The sequence below is a fragment of the Bubalus bubalis genome, chromosome 8 (genome assembly GCF_019923935.1).
Source record: "Bubalus bubalis isolate 160015118507 breed Murrah chromosome 8, NDDB_SH_1, whole genome shotgun sequence".
Lineage (NCBI taxonomy): Eukaryota > Metazoa > Chordata > Mammalia > Artiodactyla > Bovidae > Bubalus > Bubalus bubalis.
In genome coordinates, this window is record NC_059164.1 from 30,936,518 (window position 1) to 30,954,645 (window position 18,128).

Genomic DNA, 18,128 nt, shown 5'->3' on the forward strand with positions numbered 1-18,128 from the left:
TCTTTACCACTGTGCCACCTGGGAAGCCCTCTATATTAAATGTACAGTGTGTTAAGTGCTTTATATAGATTATCTCATTGAATTCTTACAGCAAGCCTGTCAGGTAAACACTCATCATTACCACCTCCCTTTTATAGATGAGGACATGAGACACAGCGTGTTTTAGTAACTAGCCCAAGGTCACATGAAATTGGTATTCAAACCAAGATCCACCTGACTGCAAAGCCAGCAAGTATCACCACTAGGCTCTTCAGACTTGTTTCAGAGGTTGATACCACAATAGATACAGCATCCAATAGCAAATACAGGTAGTTCCCAATTTTTTTGGTTATTCAATTTGTGAATAACACACATATTTGGACACTCAGTGGCAGAGCCCCCTCCACCCTCAGTGTTCTTCCTGTTGACACTTCTGCAAATGAAGTCCCCGTTCCTTCCCCCAGAGGACTCCCCACCCTCCAGAGTCCCTTCTTCCATCACTCTGCTTTCCCTAACCCCAACACACAGGTGGTCCTCTAAGGGCTGCTGAGGGAACTTCTAAAGTGCAGGGCATCTCATGGAAGCTGCCCTCCCAGGGACCTGTACTATTACCAGCACTGTGATTTCCTTCCAGTAAGGATTTTGTTGTGCTACCTGCAGTCGGCCCTCCAACGTATGATTTTCCATGGGAAAATTTGTTACTTTCAAACAACCAACCCACAAAACAGCCCTATCTATTCCAACTGCCTGTTTAAGATCCTATGACAGTGAAAATTCCAATTTAACCTTATCTTTCCAAACCTAACAGTGAAAACCACCAGGATGAACTTAAGTCAAAGTTTCCTGTTTCACTTTTTACTGTACTTATGTAAATCAATCATTACTGCAGTTTCCCAATGCCAGAAATTATTAGTCATTTCAGTGTTTAATGGTACATTTTGCGAAATCTGGTCCAGTGCAAAACCACACAGCATCTGGGTTATCTGTTTTGTATTCCCTTCCAGACTTTCACCATTTGAAATGATCTGTTGCTTACTTTTTTGTTCTTTATTGGCAGTATTTTCATTCTTCACACTTCCCTTCTATTCTTTTACGCTAATCCTTGAAATGTCAGTCTTAGTCCACTGAAATGAAAAATTAAAAAAAAAGAAAAACAAAATCTGTTGACATTTCTTTAAAGTTGTAAAAGTAATACATGTTATTTATAAAAATTAACTTTTGGGGACTTCTCTGGTGGTCCAGGGGTTAAGACCCCCACACTTGCAATGTAGGGGGCGCAAGTTCAATACTTGGTTGGGTAACTAAGACCCTGCATGCTGTGTGGCACAGCCAAAAAAAAAAAAAAACCTTAATAAAATAAAATTTTTACATGGCTTTATAAAAAGAAAAAATATGCTAGGGTGAAGATTTAATAAAATTAATAATTTTTTTTAAATTAACTTTTTTACTAATAAAAATCATCTTTTGACCTTCAATCTAGTAACTTAATTAGAAAAGAAAGATCGTGGCACTTGTTATGAAAACCCCTTTCTTACATAAAACATAACCCTTTAAAATAGTAAATACAGCAGTTTGCAAAACTTGATCACATGTCAGAATTACCTGGAAGGCTTGTAAAATCACAAATTGCTGGACGCCCCCCTTAGAGTTTCTGATTTAATAGGTCTGGGGTGGGGCATTTCTGATAAATTCCCAAGTGATGTTGATGCTGCTGGTGGGAAGACCATACTTAGATAACCACTGGTGTAATATTAGAGCTCAAAAAAAAAAAAAAAAAAACCAACACCTTGAAGATCATTTCTGCCGATCCCCTGGAGAAGGAAATAGCAACCCACTCCAGTACTCTTACCTAGAAAATTCCATGGATGGAAGGAGCCTGGTGGGCTATAGTCCATGGGGTTGCAAAGAGTCGGACACGACTGAGCGACTTCACTTCACTCACTAAAACTCTATTACTTACAATTTACAAAGTCCTACTCTCACTGGCCTGAGAGCTAGAAGAAAGTTTATTGGAAGCAGCTGGGATATCTCCACGACTCCAAGACAAAGCTGAACAATCAGAGCAAAGAGCAGATAGATTGAGGGATGTGGTAGGTGGCAGAGGACTTCCTCTGTTTGGGTCCCCTCTCTCTGCCTCTCCACTAGCAAATTCAAGCTTGGAATTGCTCTGGGCTAATCATCAAGGAAGAGATCTGATTGGCCCCTGGCCATTCAATTTGTTTAATCAGCTCAGGCCACAGGTGCAGAATCTCTTAACCCAAGCATGGCGCATGAGACAGAAGATGTGGATCTTAGGGAAGAGTGGTGTGAGCTTGGCAGAGATGCTACATGGCATAATCTGAACTCTTGTTTTTCAAAGGAGAGAGCTATGTTTGGAAAAAGTAAAGCCTTGCCAAGAAGCACACATGTAATAAGTGGCAAAACTGAAACCAATCTTTTTTTTTTTTTTTTTACAGCTGGCCTGCGAGTGGCAAGTAGAAATTTGTTTCTTAGCCAGTGGTGGGCTGGAGCTTCTGGTACCAGTTCCAGAGGGAGGAGTGTTAAACATTCAGGATTTTGGCAGGCAGGTTAACCGTGGTAGCTGGAAATGTGCCAGAGTCAGAGTATGTACTAAGGTTACAAACCAACCCTCCTTTTTTTTCTTTCCAAAGAGCCAGTTTACCAGCACACCCTTGCCTAGTTCCCTGTGGGGATCATTTACAGTCAGGGCAGACGCCATGTTTCAGATGAGAAACAACCCCAGTTTGCAGTGTTTTTCAACAGTTGCCATTTCCAACCCACCATCAGCAGATTGCCCAGGGGCTGCCAGCTAGACCTCATTTTGCACATCCAACCCCTCAAACCCACCTCCTGCAATGGCTGGCACTCTCTCTCTCTGGGACTCATGCACAAAATGAGCCTACTATCTCTATCTTCTGCTGCCCTTGTTTCCAGCTCAGAATCAGCTCCTTCCTAACTTTTGAACAGTAGAACATCAGTACTATAAGAATAAGACAAGTCTGGGCAAGTGCGTGTAAGATCAAGAGCAGTATCTTTAAGAGACTTGCTTTAAAAAAAAAAAAAACAAGAAGACTGTTAAGGCAGCCAATAAGCAAATGCCCCCAGGGATAGTGACTCTAATTATTTAAAGTAGGAAACTCTTGTGCAAATTGCCCAAGTCATCTCATTTCAGGCTTCCGTTGTGTGGCTTGGCGGCCTGCTGCTTCATTCCCATCAGAGCGCAAAGGCTGAAAGGGAAAGAAATCTCCGTGACTGTAAGTGATTCCCAAGCCCTTGGCCTCTGCCACCTGTCACTGAGCCACTGACGCACCTCCACTGTCACGCTGGCAGGGCTCCACCCGACCTCCTGTCCCACATTTCTTAAGAGGCACAAGATGCATTTACTTCACTGGCCACAAAGACAGCACTGGGAGCCGGGGTGGGGAGATGGCACACTTCCATCTAATAATGCTTCCTGGCCACAGAGCCTAAACCAACACAAATTGCAGGCTTCCAGAGAGATGCGGGGGGAGCCAGGGCTGCTGCTGCTGTGCATTCAGCAAGACTTCCTGGAACGTAATGTTATCATGAGATTGTCTCCATGGCAGACCTGGAGTTCCGGTTGCAGAACTGGCAAAATATGGGGATGGCAAGACAGATGAAGTCCTGGCACTTAATGTCTGTGAAGACAGAAGCATTTTTACACATTTGAATGCTCTAGCTCCATCCTCTCCTGTTTTCTTCCTCCTTCTTCCTCTTCATCCTCCTCTCTACTCAAAATCTGCCCCCTGCCCCCATTTTACAGTTGTTAAACTTCCATGGTGGGTTTCCACCAAGCATACTAAACTAGATATCTTGAGAAATGCGAAAATGTGTGTTGAGGTGAGAATTTGGCACATGGATCAAGCCACCTCCCTCTCTAAGATCAACCTGCCTTAATGTACCCATTGTTTCTTCAACAATCCCCATTGAAGACGGCTTCCCTGGTGGCTTAGTGGTAAAGAATCTGCCTGCCAATGCAGGAGACATGGGCTCGATCCCTGGTCCAAGAGGATCCCACAGGCCACAGAGCAGCTAAGCCTGTGTACCCCAACCATTAAGTCTGTGCTCCAGAGCCTGGGAGCCACAACTACTGAAACCCCAAGCCCTGGAGCGCATGCTCTAGAACAAGAGAAACCACTGCGGTGGGAAGCCTGCGCACCACAAGCAGAGGGTGGACCCTGCTCGCAGCAAATAGAGAAAAGCTCATGCAGCAGCGAAGACCCAGCACAGCCAAAAATAAAATAAATAATAATTTTTTTTTTAAAAGAAGACACTATTCTTAGTGATGGTGGGTATCACATGATCCCTGCCCCAAAGTCTCCTGGGTGAGGCAGATACCTGGAAAACTAATGAGAACCTAGAGAAATACCTGTTGCAAAGTGGTACCTACAAAGTACCACTCCATCTAGTTTTAGTCAACCACACACACACACACACACACACAAGCACTGGATTAGTATATTATATACTATAATCTTCACACAACCCTAGGCGGTAGCAGGGGAACAAAGTTGTTAGTTTTTTGGTCCAACTGTCCCTCCTGGACTGGGAGCTCCCTTGCGGCAGGGCCCTGGTTATAGACTCAGAGAGTCTTATAGTTGAAGGGCCCATAGCAGAAAGACACTGGCCTAGCACCTTCTTCATACAGATGAGGAAAAAGAGGTAGGAAGGCAGAACGGGGTAGTGACAAAAGCAGGGGATTCTACTTGGCCATCAGGCTTGCTGTCCCGGCTCAACCGTAAGCTAAACCCAGTACGTTGCATGACGCTTTTTAAGTCTTGATATCCTCTTCCATAAAGTGGAATCAACACTATTTTCTCTGCCCATCTTCTTGGGCTGTTAAGAATATTAAATGAGATAGTGGATGTGAAAACACCTTGCAAAACTATGACAAATATGATAGCCCTTTGTCCTGATCTCAAGTCTAACTGGATGTCACACAGCGTAAATGTGGTTGTGTGGGGACCTGAGTGTGTGTGAGCTCTTTGGATGCAGTGGACAAGTATCACCAGCACTTAGTATGTTGTCATTATTTAGTCGCTAAGTCATGGCTGGCTCTTTGTGACCCCATGGACTGTAGCCTGTCAGGGTCCTCTGTCTATGGGATTTCCCAGGCAAGAATACTGAAGTGGGTTGCTATTCCCTTCTCCAGGGGGATCCTCCCCACCCAGGGATCAAATCCGAGTCTCCTGCTTTGGCAGGCAGATTCTTTACCACTGAGCCACCAGGGAAGCCCATAGCACTTAGTACAGTGTCTATTAAAACGCTGCTTTAAACATATTTGTTAGACAACAACTGGGTAGAAAAATCATAAACAATAACTTGCTCAGTGGCAGTTCTGAATGTCTCCAGAGCTATTTCAGGGATAACTCATGAACACACCCTCTTCCACCTCTAATTCAGTGCTTATGATAGAGTTACAAGAGGGCAAGATAGTTACCATGTCTCCATTACACCAGAAAGATCACAGGTGTTTCCCCCTGTAGCCCAGTGGAGAGAGAGAGTGAAGACTTGCTACTCTGAGATCTCATCCTCAAGAGGGTGTTTCTCAATTTGCCTTTTGTAAATTCCATCTCAATTATGTCGAGGGCTGGCCAAAGACCTTAGGCTGGTGTCCTGTGGACATTGCAGCTGGGATGGATTGACAATCATGAGAATGGAGTCATGAGGTCTCCAAGATACAACAGAGCTACTGGAACAGTCTGCTTCAGGTGACACATTCAGTGCTGAGCACACATCCTTGCTCAGTCCAGATGCGAAGTCTGCTGCCCATTCCAGCTGTTACAATGTATGAGACACTCCATGGAAATGATGTGCTCATCTTCATCAGCTACTTGATAATTAATTCAAGGGTGTTTGTGAAGTACCTGCTCTATCCCGTGCTTGAATTACTGATGTGGAAGTTGTTCTCGAAGGTGAGGGTTGAAGTCACAAGAGTTTCTTCCTTCAGAGATGGCGTGTGAGTTGACTGGAGTGTTGGAGGATACTCACAGATGGTAATTGGGGTAAGGAAGAGGAACTAAAAGGGGGAGAGAGAGAAAGTGAGTGAAGGAAAGTGAGGTGGTGACATGGAGAAAGTGACATGTCATGAAAGCCAAAAAAAAAAAAAAAAAAACGACAGGGAGAGGGAGAGATGAGGTAAGAATCATATCCAGTGGGGTCATCAAAAGGAACTCTGATGAAAGACCATTAGATGTGGCAATAAAGAGGTCATTAGTAAGATGTGCAAGAAAAAGTTCCAGCTGTGTGGTGAGTCAGGCAAAGAAAACTAGGAGACATAGCTGCCCAGGAAGGTGATGCTCTGGTGACAGTTCATGCATTCAAGGACATGGACAGAAAATAATTGTGAGGAGAGATACCAAGGTCAAATGATTATCTTTTCAATTTGGGCAAATATTAGCAAACCAGATGACAGGAAGAGTCAGGAGGGAGGTTGTGAAAATAATTTTACACACACACAAATATATATATATATATGTATGTATGTTTGTCTCTGCCCCTGGTTCCTGGCACAAAATTTCTAAAATCCTTGGAATTTCCTAAGTGGTAAGAACACTAGAAACATCCTTTGTTCTACTAATTGGTCTTTGACCCCAGTTTTTGACACAGAGTTCCTCAATCCCTTGGAATTTCCTGGGTGCTAGGAATGTCTTTTGTTCCAATGAGGCAATTCTTGGTGGACTCCTGGGTAGCTTCAGGTTGGGGGCTGGTCATCAGAAAGACAAAGCCGTGAGGAGAAACTTGGAACTTTCCATCCACCCTCTATCCTCTAGGAAGGGGAGAGGGACAGGAGACTGGAGAATTGATCCTGCCTATGTGATGAAGCCTCCAGAACAATCCCAGAATTACGGGCTTCAGAGAACTTCCCAGTCAGAAAGTGCCTGCAGAGTGGTTTGCCCCTTCCTACGCAGCTTGCCCCAGGTATCTCTTCATCTGGCTGTTCACCTGGATCCTTCATTATGTCCTTTATAATAAACTGGTAAACGTAAGTGTTCCCCAGAATTTTGTGATCTTTTCTAGCAAATTACTGAATCCAAGTAGGGGGTTATGGGAACTCTGGTTTATAGCTTGCTGGTCAGATGATAGATAGGTGACCATCTAGGACTCATGACTGGTGTCTGAAGTGAGGGATCCCTTGTAGAACTGAAATGCTTACAGGTAGATAGCATCAGAACTGAATTATAGGACACCCAAGTGGGGCCTCCCGGGTAGCTCAGCTGGTAAAGAACTGCAATGCAGGAGACCCTGGTTCGATTCCTGGGTTGGGAAGTTCCCCTGGAGAAGGGCTAGGCTAACCCACTCCAGTATTCTTGGGCTTCCCTGGTGGCTCAGATGGTAAAGAATCTGCCTGCAATGCAGGAGACCTGGGTTTGATCCCTGGGTTGGGAAGATCCCCTGGAGGGGGGCATGGCAATCCACTCCAGTATTCTTTCCTGGAAAATCCTCATGGACAGAAGAGCCTGGCAGGCTACAGCCTATGGGGTTGCAAAGAGTCAGACATAGCTGAGCGACTAAGCACAGCACAGCACAACTGGTGTTGCAGAGAATTGTTTGCTGTGTAGAAAACCCCCACTTCTGGTGTCAGAAGTATTGCAAATGTGTGAGTAAAGGAACCCAGGACTGGTTTCCTAGAAAGACGGGAAGGTTCCAAAAAACAGAATGATTGGGGGGTCGGGGTTTATAGGAAAAGATGGGATTCACATGATCGAGGTCAGGAAGCTCTTCCTCCTAGCCCACAGGAATGAAATGCAGGTGAAGATAAAGGGCAGTGAAGTTACACTATCAGAAGTTAAGTTCTCTGAAGACCACAGAAGTGAAGTGAAGTTGCTTAGTCATGTCTGACTTTTGGCGACCCTGTGGACTGTAGCTTACCAGCTCCTCCATCCATGGGATTTTCCAAGCAAGATTACTGGAGTGGGTTGCCATTTCCTTCTCCAGGGGATCTTCCTGACCCAGGGATCGAACCTGGGTCTCCCACATTATAGGCAGACACTTTACTGTCTGAGCCACCAGCGATGTCCACAGAAAAACCTGCTAGTCAAGCAACACCAAGGAAAGCATATTTACAGGGTCTAGGGGGTCTGAGTTCAAGTGGTTTAAGGAAGTTCTAAGGGGGGAATCTGATTGGGACTGGGCAAGATTCATGACATGATAGTTTAGTACTGGTGGATGCAGCAAGGTGACGGTCAAGCCTTGGGTAAGTACATAGCTGTTTGACAAGTGAACTGTTTGCCCAGGTAAACAGTCTATTGTTCTGAGAAGAGAGCTCTTTGACTAGATGAACAAACTATTTTGCCAGAACAAAAGCAAATAGCAAAGTTATTATTCTTTCTTCCCTGACAAGAATTTCCTGGAAAGAATAGCTGTCGTGTTAACAGAGATGGCAGTAAGTTGTCAATGTAGGTGGTCTTGCTGCTCAATACTGAGGGCTTCCTTCAGTTCAGTTCAGTTCAGTCACTCAGTCATGTCTGACTCTTTGCGACCCCATGAATCTCAGCACACCAGGCCTCCCTGTCCGTCACCAACTCCTGGAGTTCACTCAGACTCACGTCCATCGAGTCAGTGATGCCATCCAGCCATCTCATCTTCTGTCGTCCCCTTCTCCTCCTGCCCCCAATCCCTCCCAGCATCACAGTCTTTTCCAATGAGTCAACTCTTTGCATGAGGTGGCCAAAGTACTGGAGCTTCAGCTTCAGCATCATTCCCTCCAAAGAAATCCCAGGGCTGATCTTCTTCAGAATGGACTGATTGGATCTCCTTGCAGTCCAAGGGACTCTCAAGAGTCTTCTCCAACACCACAGTTCAAAGGCATCAATTCTTCAGCACTCAGCTTTCTTCACAGTCCAACTCTCACATCCATACATGACCACAGGAAAAACCATAGTCTTGACTAGACGGACCTTTGTTGGCAAAGTAATGCTAAGAGGGCTCAGTACTAAGGGCTTCCTCTCAATACTGAGAGCACGGACTAGAAACATTGTAGCATGGGTTCCAAACTTTGCTGGACATTGAAATCTGAAGATCTTCAAAAAAATATTTATGCCTGGTTTCCACTCCCCCAAACATTGATTTAGTTGGTATAGGTTGCCACTTGGGCACGGGGACTTCTTTTTTAATTTAATTTTTTATTGTAGTTGATCTATAATGTTGTGTCAATCTCTGCTATGCAACAAAGTGGCACAGTTATACACATATAGACATTCTTTCTTTAATATTCTTTTCCATTATGGTTTAGCACAGGATACTGAATATAGTTCCCTGTGCTATGGAGTGGGATCTTGCTTATCCATCCTGTATATAATAGTTACATCTGCTAATCCCACATGCCTACTCTTCCCTTCCCCCACCCCTTCTCCCCTTGGCAGCCACAAGTCTGTTCTCTATGTCTGAGTCTATTTCTGTTTTGTAGATATGTTCATTTGTGCCATATTTTAGACTCCACATATAAGTGATATCATATGGTATTTGTCTTTCTCTTTCTGACTTACCTCACTTAGTATGGTAATCTCCAGTTGCATCCATCTTGTGGCAAATGGCATTATTTAATCTTTTTTTTTATGGCTGAGCAGTATTCTGTTGTATAAATGTCCCACGTCTTCAAGTACTCATCTGTCAATGGACATTTAGATTGTTTCTGTGTCTTTAATATTGTGACTAGAGCTCCTATGAGCATAGGGGTGCCTGCATCATTTTGAATTAGAGTTTTGTCCAGGTGTGTGCCCAGGAGTGGGGTTGCTAGATCATATGGTAATTCTCTTTTTAGTTTTCTGAGGAACCTCCACACTGATTTCCATAGTGGCTGCACTCACATTCCCACCAGCAGTGTAGGAGGGTTCCCCTTTCTCCACACCTTCTCCAGCATTTGTTACTTAATGATGGCCATTCTGACTGGTATGAGGTGGTACCTCACTGTAGTTTTGATTTGCATTTCTCTAATAATTAGTGATGCTGAACATCTTTTCATGAGAGCACCAGGATTTCTAAATGCCCACCAAGTGATTCTAAAACACAGCATTTAGGAACCACTTCTCTAGAGTTAAAAGAAAAAGTAGCAATGAAATAACCATTTGGGCAATGCCCTGGAGATATAAGAAAAGACTAAAAGATTAATAAACCACAATCAATGTATTATCAAGCTTTGATTCAGATTGTATAATTGAGCTGGGATTTTTGTCAAATAGGTGAAAAAAACTTCTTGGAGTAGTTTTAATTCATGTTTCTTTGAGAATGAGCATATCTTCATATATTTGAAAGTCATTTGTAGTTCCTTTTCCGTCCACCATCTGTTCATATCTTTTCATGTACTTCATTTCAAATATCAATTTTCTTATAGGTAAATCCTTTTTCTTCTTGTAAAAATGGAAATAATTTTATTGCTATTTTTTATTTTAGAAATTATTATAATTTTGTTCTCATGATATAAAAATTTTAAAGATACAAAGGAAAAAAGTATTACTCAATCTCATTCGCAAGAATACTTACTGTTTTTTACATTTGGTTGTTTGTTTTTTCTGGCCATTTTCCAGACATCTGCATATAAACACGTTTTTGAAAAAACATGATTCATTCAACAAATTTTTATTGTGTATGAGTATTACAAGGGTCAGACTATATATACAACTTTGCAACATGCTTTTTTCACCTAAAGATGGATCGTGGAAATTTTGTTCATAGCCTGTAAGTGCAGGCAGTTGAGTCAACAAAGTACAGAATATGCAATACTGCAGAATATGCAACAAGCAATAATGCAGTTTCTCTCATCTTCTCTGGGCCACTGTGCCTGCCTGTCTTCATAGAGGCGCCAACTGAACTGGTGACATGGATTGACAGAGCAGTGTTACCAAGCTGCTGTTACCAAGTTACCTGCTGTTACCTGTTACCAAGGTAGAATGGACCTACCTCTTTGTTCAGCTAGAGTTATAGAGTCATTTGTTCAACAAGTATTTATTAAGGACCTACCTATCAGCTGGGAATTTATTCTAGCTGCTGGGAATGAAACAGGAAAAGGGCTGGACAAATTCCCGGACTTCATGCAGCTCAGTAAAGAAGACAGATAACAGGCAAGAGAATCTCAGAATGGGGTGTGTGTTATGAAAAATAAAACCAAATGATATGGGACTTCCCTGTGGTCCAGTGGCTAAGACTCCACACTCCCAATGCAGGACGGCCCTGGGTTTGATCCTTGGTCAGGAAACTAGATTCCACATGTGGTAACTAAGACCTGGTGCAGTCAGATAAATAAATAAATACCAAGTGATGTGACAGGGATTGATGGAGGGTGTGCTTTAGACTGAGAGGACGGTGAAGACCCACCAAAGAGTAGACACATGAGTCAAGGTCTGACTGAAAGGAGGAGCCAGCAGGTAACGGTCTAAGGAAGAGAATTCCAGGCAAAGGATATGGCAGATTCAGTGGGCTTGACTGGATGTAAGAACAGGAAGAGGGCCAGCTCGATGAGCAGAGTGAGCAAATGGCAGGTCTGAGGCCAGAGGCATAGACAGTGTCAGTCTAGAAAAACCTTGGCAAAGAGTTTGGCCTTTATTTAGAAAACAGTGGAACATCATTGGTGGATTGGTATGATCTGATTTATGCTTTCACTTTTTTCTTTTGGAGAGCCTTCTGAGAATTTTATTTAAAAATTCCTGGAATAGAATGTTATTGGTTTCCATCTCCACTTTATACAAATCTGCAGGATAGGAAAACTCAGACATTAGAAATATAAATTTCCTTTTGATGATCATATATTTGATGCTTCATCATAAATCTCTTTCCTGAACATTATCTCATTTAAACTTTATAAAACCCAGGGAGAAAGGTAACAATATGCCCACTTTAAAACAGATAAAGAAAGTGAGACTTTTTTATAATTATATAATTATAAATTTATATATTTATAATTATATAATTCCTTCAGCACTTTTTTCTCCAGCGCTGAAGGAATTAAATAATGCAGGATCAGAACTTAGATGTCCTAACGTTAAACCTCTATGCTTTTCCCCCTTCCATCTCTGTGATTCTAAACCAGGTGTTTATCCGGAAGTGGAGAGGGAAATTTTTGTTAAAACCATCTACTGATATTTTTCACAATTATCAATGTCACGGAACAACAAGAAAAGATTAAGAACCTAGCACAGACTAGAGGAGTTTAAGAAGACACGACAACTAAACACAACATAGGGTCCTGCATTGTATCTAGGGAGAGAAACAGGATGCTAGTGAAAGCAACTTATGACAAAAGTATCATGATTATGCAAAATGTTAGCATTGGGGAAAAGTAGGTGAAGGATATTCCAGAACTCTCTGTACTATCCTTGTAACTTTTTTGTATCTAAAATATTCCAAAATAGAATTTATTTCTAAAAAAATGTACATAATGCACCTATATGAATGTGCCTATGTGCAGGGTTCTTGGGCTGTTTTACTGTTGCAAATCTAGTAGGTAAGAATTCTTGTAGAGATTCGTCTTTCTAGATTCACCACAGCTCTCATTTATAGAGTACATAGTACATGTGGCTAAAAAATATTTGGGAGAGAGAGTTCTTAATCCACAGGCTGGCCATCAGATATTTCTAATCCCTGTAATTCTATAAGTAATTGTCATTTTCACACTCTATTATTTTCATTCCATCTCATCATCTATATTTTTAAAGAAATGATTATAATTTCGGATTGCCAAAAAGAAATACAGGATACCCAGTTAAATTTGAGTTTCAGGTAAACAATGAATAATTTTTCAGTATAAAAATAATTTTAATAACATTTTATACAACTGAAAAGTACTTGATAATCTTAAATTACTTTTTATTTGCGTGTTCTGTGTTTTTATTTGCTAAATCTATCAACCCTATTCTGGCTGGTTTGCACATCCTCCCTAGTCTGGAGACTTCTGGGGGGCTGGCAGGTAGGCACAAAGCAATTAGTAAGAGGCTTTTTGAGAAGTCCAGGAAGCTAGCGTAGTGGCCCTGGACATGAGGGAAAGTGAGTGGACACAGAATCTATCTTGAAGGTAAAGCCAAAAGGCTGTGGGGTAGGAAAGAAAGTGAGGTGTCAAGGATGACTCCTAGGTTTTCGACACCTGGATGGATGATGGCAGAAAAATTATGATTTCCTGTTTGTTCATTCTACAATATCTGCAGATGTGTAACTGCTGAGCATATAATAATAAAATACAAAGCAAAGTGGTTGAAACCAGGGTAAGGAATCTCTTTGTTATTGAGGACCAGAATCTTCCATCCCCACCTCCCCAAATCAGCTGAGATCAGGTGGTTCTTCCCAGGAGAGTCAGTGGTAAAGAGTCAGCCTGCCAATGCAGGAGACACAAGAGACTTGGGTTCAATCCCTGGGTTGGGACGATCCCCCGGAGTAGGAAATGGCAACCCACTCCAGTATTCTTGCTTGGGAAATCCCATGGTCGGAGGAGTCTGGCAATCTATAGTCCATGGGGTCACAAGCAGTCAGACAACCGAGCAACTGAGCACACTTAAAGCCAGTTTATACTCTATGCTTCTTAGACAACTTTAAAGACAACTTTTCTTGAATTAAGAAAAGGAGGGAATATAAGATGTTATTCAATAATTAGAATAAGCACTTAACTCTATTTTGGCACTGTACAATAGACAGTTTGCCATTACACAGCAAGAAGCAAATGAGAGTGAGGAGAAAGGAGTGGAGAGTAGAAAGAACAGAGGCGGGATGGGAAAGAGAGCAAAAGAACAGGAAGATTGGAGAATAGGTGAGAGTCTGACTGGGCTGGGCTTCTAAACTGACTAATGGAACAGTTTATTTCATTGGTTAATAATCCAAGGCATTTAAGGCACCAGTTAATATACTGACTAACAATAGCAGTTTACTGATCTGAGGAGTGGGACAAGAAGGACTATTTCCTGAGCCCCTTATTAGATGCCAAGTGCTTCACATATTTCTCAATTTTCACAACAACCCATGTTGCAGGCATGTTTACTGCTATTTTACAAAAGTTAGTAACTTGCCCAAGAACACAGAGCAAATGGTTCTTAGACTTGGATTTGAATGCAGGTCTGTCATCTGCCAGAACCCCAAGCATGTAGTTTTCCCATTACATCATCTTCCTTCACATAGTTTAAAGAGTTTGAATAATATTTATAATTAACTTCTTTGTTGGCTGTTTTTTCCTTCACAGGTTCTCTAATTCCAGAGATAGGCATTCTTTTTTCCCCTCTGTTCCGCTGAATAGAAATAAGGATATTGAGGAGAGCAGAGAAGTATATATATTTCAGAATGGTTCTGTTTAGAGAACAAAAATCTGCCTACAGACTGTGGTTGTTGTTAGGTGGGAGTGGTTGATACACATTTAGAGGGTAATACCTCTTTTTTAGGGCTTCCCCAGAGCCTCAGGGGTAAAGAATCTGCCTGCCAATGCAGGAGATGCAGGAGACACAGGTTCAGTACCTGGGTTGGGAAGATCCCCTGGAAGAGAGCATGGCAACCCACTCCAGTATTCTTGCCTGGAGAATTCCATGGACAGAGGAGCCTGGCGGGTTACAGTCCATGGGGTTGCAAAAAGCCAGACATGACTGAAGAGACTGAGCATGCCCGCATCTCTTCTTAAAGAAAGACTTTAAAGGAATTTTTGATTGTCTATGATAAGGCCTACACTAACTTGAAATGTGGAAAACTGTTCTAAAAAAACAAAAGGAGGTGAAAATCATCTTAACAAAGTAAAAAGTACTTTTCCTTAAGCCGAAAGTTGTGGATAAGTATCTGGAGAAGCGTTAGATTTTTGTTAATTGCCTTAATTAATGGATTTTCATTTTCCACTGCAATTTAGTAGCTGGGGATTTGGAGAGAAGAGCAAAGATGTGAGTGAAATACTTAGCAACAAGCCAGAACCCAAGGAAGAAAGGTAAAGAAGGACTTATGAAACAGGATAACTGGATAGGACTGTGATATTTGAGAGCTTTACATTTTTGTTTTCTGCTTTTTAATTCTCTTTACTATCTTCATCTTTAGTAAACTGATTAAACATGCAGTTTAGACTGTGTTAGCAGTTCCTTAGGAAATGAAGGAGAAATTGTATTCTTAGAGCAAAGCCAGGAGAGAGAAGCAGAAGCCTTCAGAAGCTATCGCTACGCAGTAAGAAATCACTTTCTAGAGTCTTCTGGAATACTCTGGAAGAGAATAGATTTCCTGCTATGGTGCAGGATGAAGTTTGAGTATTTCAATTTGCTTATAATAGGAAGACTGAGAGATCATGGGGGGTGGGGTGGGTAAGGGTCAGATTAAATGTCCGGGAAAATTCTCTTAGCACTGTGTGTCTAAGGCAGGAAATTAGATACAAGTTGAAATCCAAGAAGGTCCTGTGGTTGGGTTTCTCCCACAGAAGGAGGAAAAAAATCCCTGCATCCCTAGTCATGCAAATAATATGCAAATTAGGACAATTACATATTTACTTAGAAATTTTTTTTTTTTTTACTTAGAAAATTTTGATTACCTCATTTTGGCTTCAAGAGGAGTTGGGACCGCAAAAGGGAATGTTTGTCAACAGTCCAGAGTTCTTAGATTTTTTTCTGGGGAAAACAAAAGGGTAAATTTCTTATCAAGAGAATGCCAGGATAGTAAATGAGTTTCTCAAATCCCTTAATATGTCTCTTCCACAAAGCATACCTAAGAATGATTATGAAATGGTCAAAATGTGAGCCATAGATAAAGCATAAGTGGAAATTTCTTTTTCCCTATTCATGTTACCACAATGTACTTTCTTCTCTCTTTCCTCCTTCCCTTCTTCTCTCTCTCAATAATGTGCAAGAAAGGCCTGCATTTTCCCCTGCAGATGATTTCTAGCCATTTCTCTAAATTCAGGCTTTGAATCTATCTCTTGGAAGTGGTATGGTGATATGTGAGGCTGCGAGCATTGAACAAGTGGACCAGCTGCTTCCACAGCTGCATCTGTGACACAGGCATAGACCCATCTGGGATGGCTGTGGATGTTGCTGCCCTGGCAGGGGCTGAGGAGGGAGTCAGGGAATTGCTGTCTCTCCAAAAACAATCTAAAATTGGGCAAAATCTGTCTTGGGTTGAATTAGAAGTCCTTTCTGAACAATAGCTGACCTGATTAGAAGTTAGGCATCTCTCTTCTTCAGCAGAAGATGGTGGAATATGTCTCCTAGCAACAGGGATAGTTTATCATTTAACAGTAGGATGGTCTCATCAAGGACACTTGTTTTGCTGCCCACAGTTCTCCCAGTAAGTACCAGAGAAGGGTCACAATCAGAACAAATTTAGCCATTGGCCTTCAGTTTCAATGCACAGTCCTAATGAGGTGATGATTCCAAGACCTGGATTAAAGTAAACTGAGGTAACCAGATTTTTCTGAGTGTTTCCCTAGTTCTGTTAAAGTTCTCACCACTGACTGCACCAGCTACTGGCTTCAAAACTTGGTATTATCTGTGTCTTTCTTCCCTCTCCTCTATCCGAGAGGGAAGAGGAGTCTGTCTGTCTGTCTCTGGCTCTCTTTCTGTCTCCCATTTCTCTCGCCTTTCTCCCTAGTCTCTCTCCTTTCCTTCATTGCTTCCCTGAGTACCAGCCCCTTGTCAACATCTGTCTTTCACACTTTTCCTTTCCTTCTTTCCCACCTCTGCAACCATCCTCCAGAAGTGCTATTAGTTCCATTCTTGCCAGCTCTCAAATCTTTGCTTTACCTTTACTCCCAACCCTCACTCCAGGTCCAGGTAGCAACTCACCCTTCCTGAGGGTAGCAAAGCTGGTCTGGCTTCTAGTCTTTTCTCAGAACATTTTGTTCTACACTCAGCCGCTAAATTATTTTCTCTGTAATAAACAATCTAATCATAACATCACCATGCTAAAAAAAAAAAACTTTCAAGGGTTCCCCATATCCTATGAAGCAAAGTCCAAAGTTCTAAGTCTTATATTTTAGGTCCAACATGGTCAGATTCTGTCCATCTTTTGCAGCTGTAGCTCCCCCTATCTTCCTTTAGGCAGACACGGCTTCTGCCAAAACGCTTCTTGCCCACTTGGATCTTTTTTCAAGTTGCTTCCTCTCCTGAAAACAAATCACCCTCTCCCGTTGCCCCATCACCCAATTCCTCCATCTTTACAAAACCAAAGTCACCAGACCTAGCTTGGTGCAAGCTTGCTTTGGTCTATGTAGCTTACCCTGAGATCCCTGGCTAATCATCTGAACCCCTACACAATTTATCCATGTAATGAGGTCACCCTAACAATAATCAACCAGGTACTGCTGGGGGCTCTGTCCCACATGCTTATATGGACCTCAGCCTCCCATTTTAAGTTCCATTTTGCCAGTGTTTCTAGAAGCTCCCATCATGCTTCACATGTACTCACTGAACAAGGACACTTCTTCCAAGCCACCCCACTGCTCTGCATCTTCCCCCGTCTGCTGGGCATCACTGTTCCTGCATAGCTGGGGGGCTGCAGCCCCTACCATATCGAAGGTGAGCACCATTCTGCAAGATGCAGAAAAAACACGTGACTTCTCCTTACTGAGGACTTGGAAGTCACCCTGTTAGAGAGCCCCTTCCCACCCCAAATGCTGTTGATTCCTAGTTTCCTTTGAGTCACTGTTAAAACAGTTCCTTCTGCTCCCCTTCTCCTACCCCAATGTCACCTATAAATCCATAGGATTCAGACTTTAGGTTAACATGGACAGGACATTGTACTATACTTGAAACTGTCTTTTCTGCCAAGACTATAATAATTTTCATCTGGTTAAGTATGAAACTACCTGCTCCAGCTCAATGAGCCCCTAATACAAATGGACAAAGGGTGGCCTATTCATATATTTTCCAGAAAATATAGCCTTAATGAGTTACTATTATTGTTGGAAATTTATCATATCCCTCAGGTATGCTGCTGCTGCTGCTTGGTCACTTCAGCCATGTCTGATTCTGTCAGCCCCACGGACTGCAGCCTGTCAGGCTCCTCTGTCCATGGGATTCTCTAGGGAACAGTAGTGGAGTGGGTTGCCATGCCCTCTTCCAGGAGATCTTCCTAACCCATGGATTGAACCTGGGTCTCCTACATGGCAGGCAAATTCTTTACCACTGAGGCACCAGGGATGCTGATCCCTTAGGTATACTGGGGAAGAACAAATGGTTAAGATGCACTAGTTA

General features: G+C 42.4%; 2 long non-coding RNA genes across 2 annotated transcripts in view; one reads left to right on the plus strand and one right to left on the minus strand.

Moving 5' to 3' along the window:
• Positions 1-17,980, minus strand: LOC112586465. Its single transcript, XR_006552707.2, has 4 exons — positions 17,341-17,980; positions 15,470-15,545; positions 1,829-6,019; positions 1-1,103 (listed from the first exon to the last, which is right to left on the minus strand). It is a non-coding gene; the product is annotated as an uncharacterized LOC112586465 (long non-coding RNA).
• The window catches only part of LOC112586466, a 26,010-nt gene continuing 11,022 nt past the window's right edge, over positions 3,141-18,128 (plus strand). The window contains exon 1 of the long non-coding RNA XR_003110899.2: positions 3,141-3,233. This is a non-coding gene — a long non-coding RNA (uncharacterized LOC112586466). The remainder of the gene's footprint in view (positions 3,234-18,128) is intronic.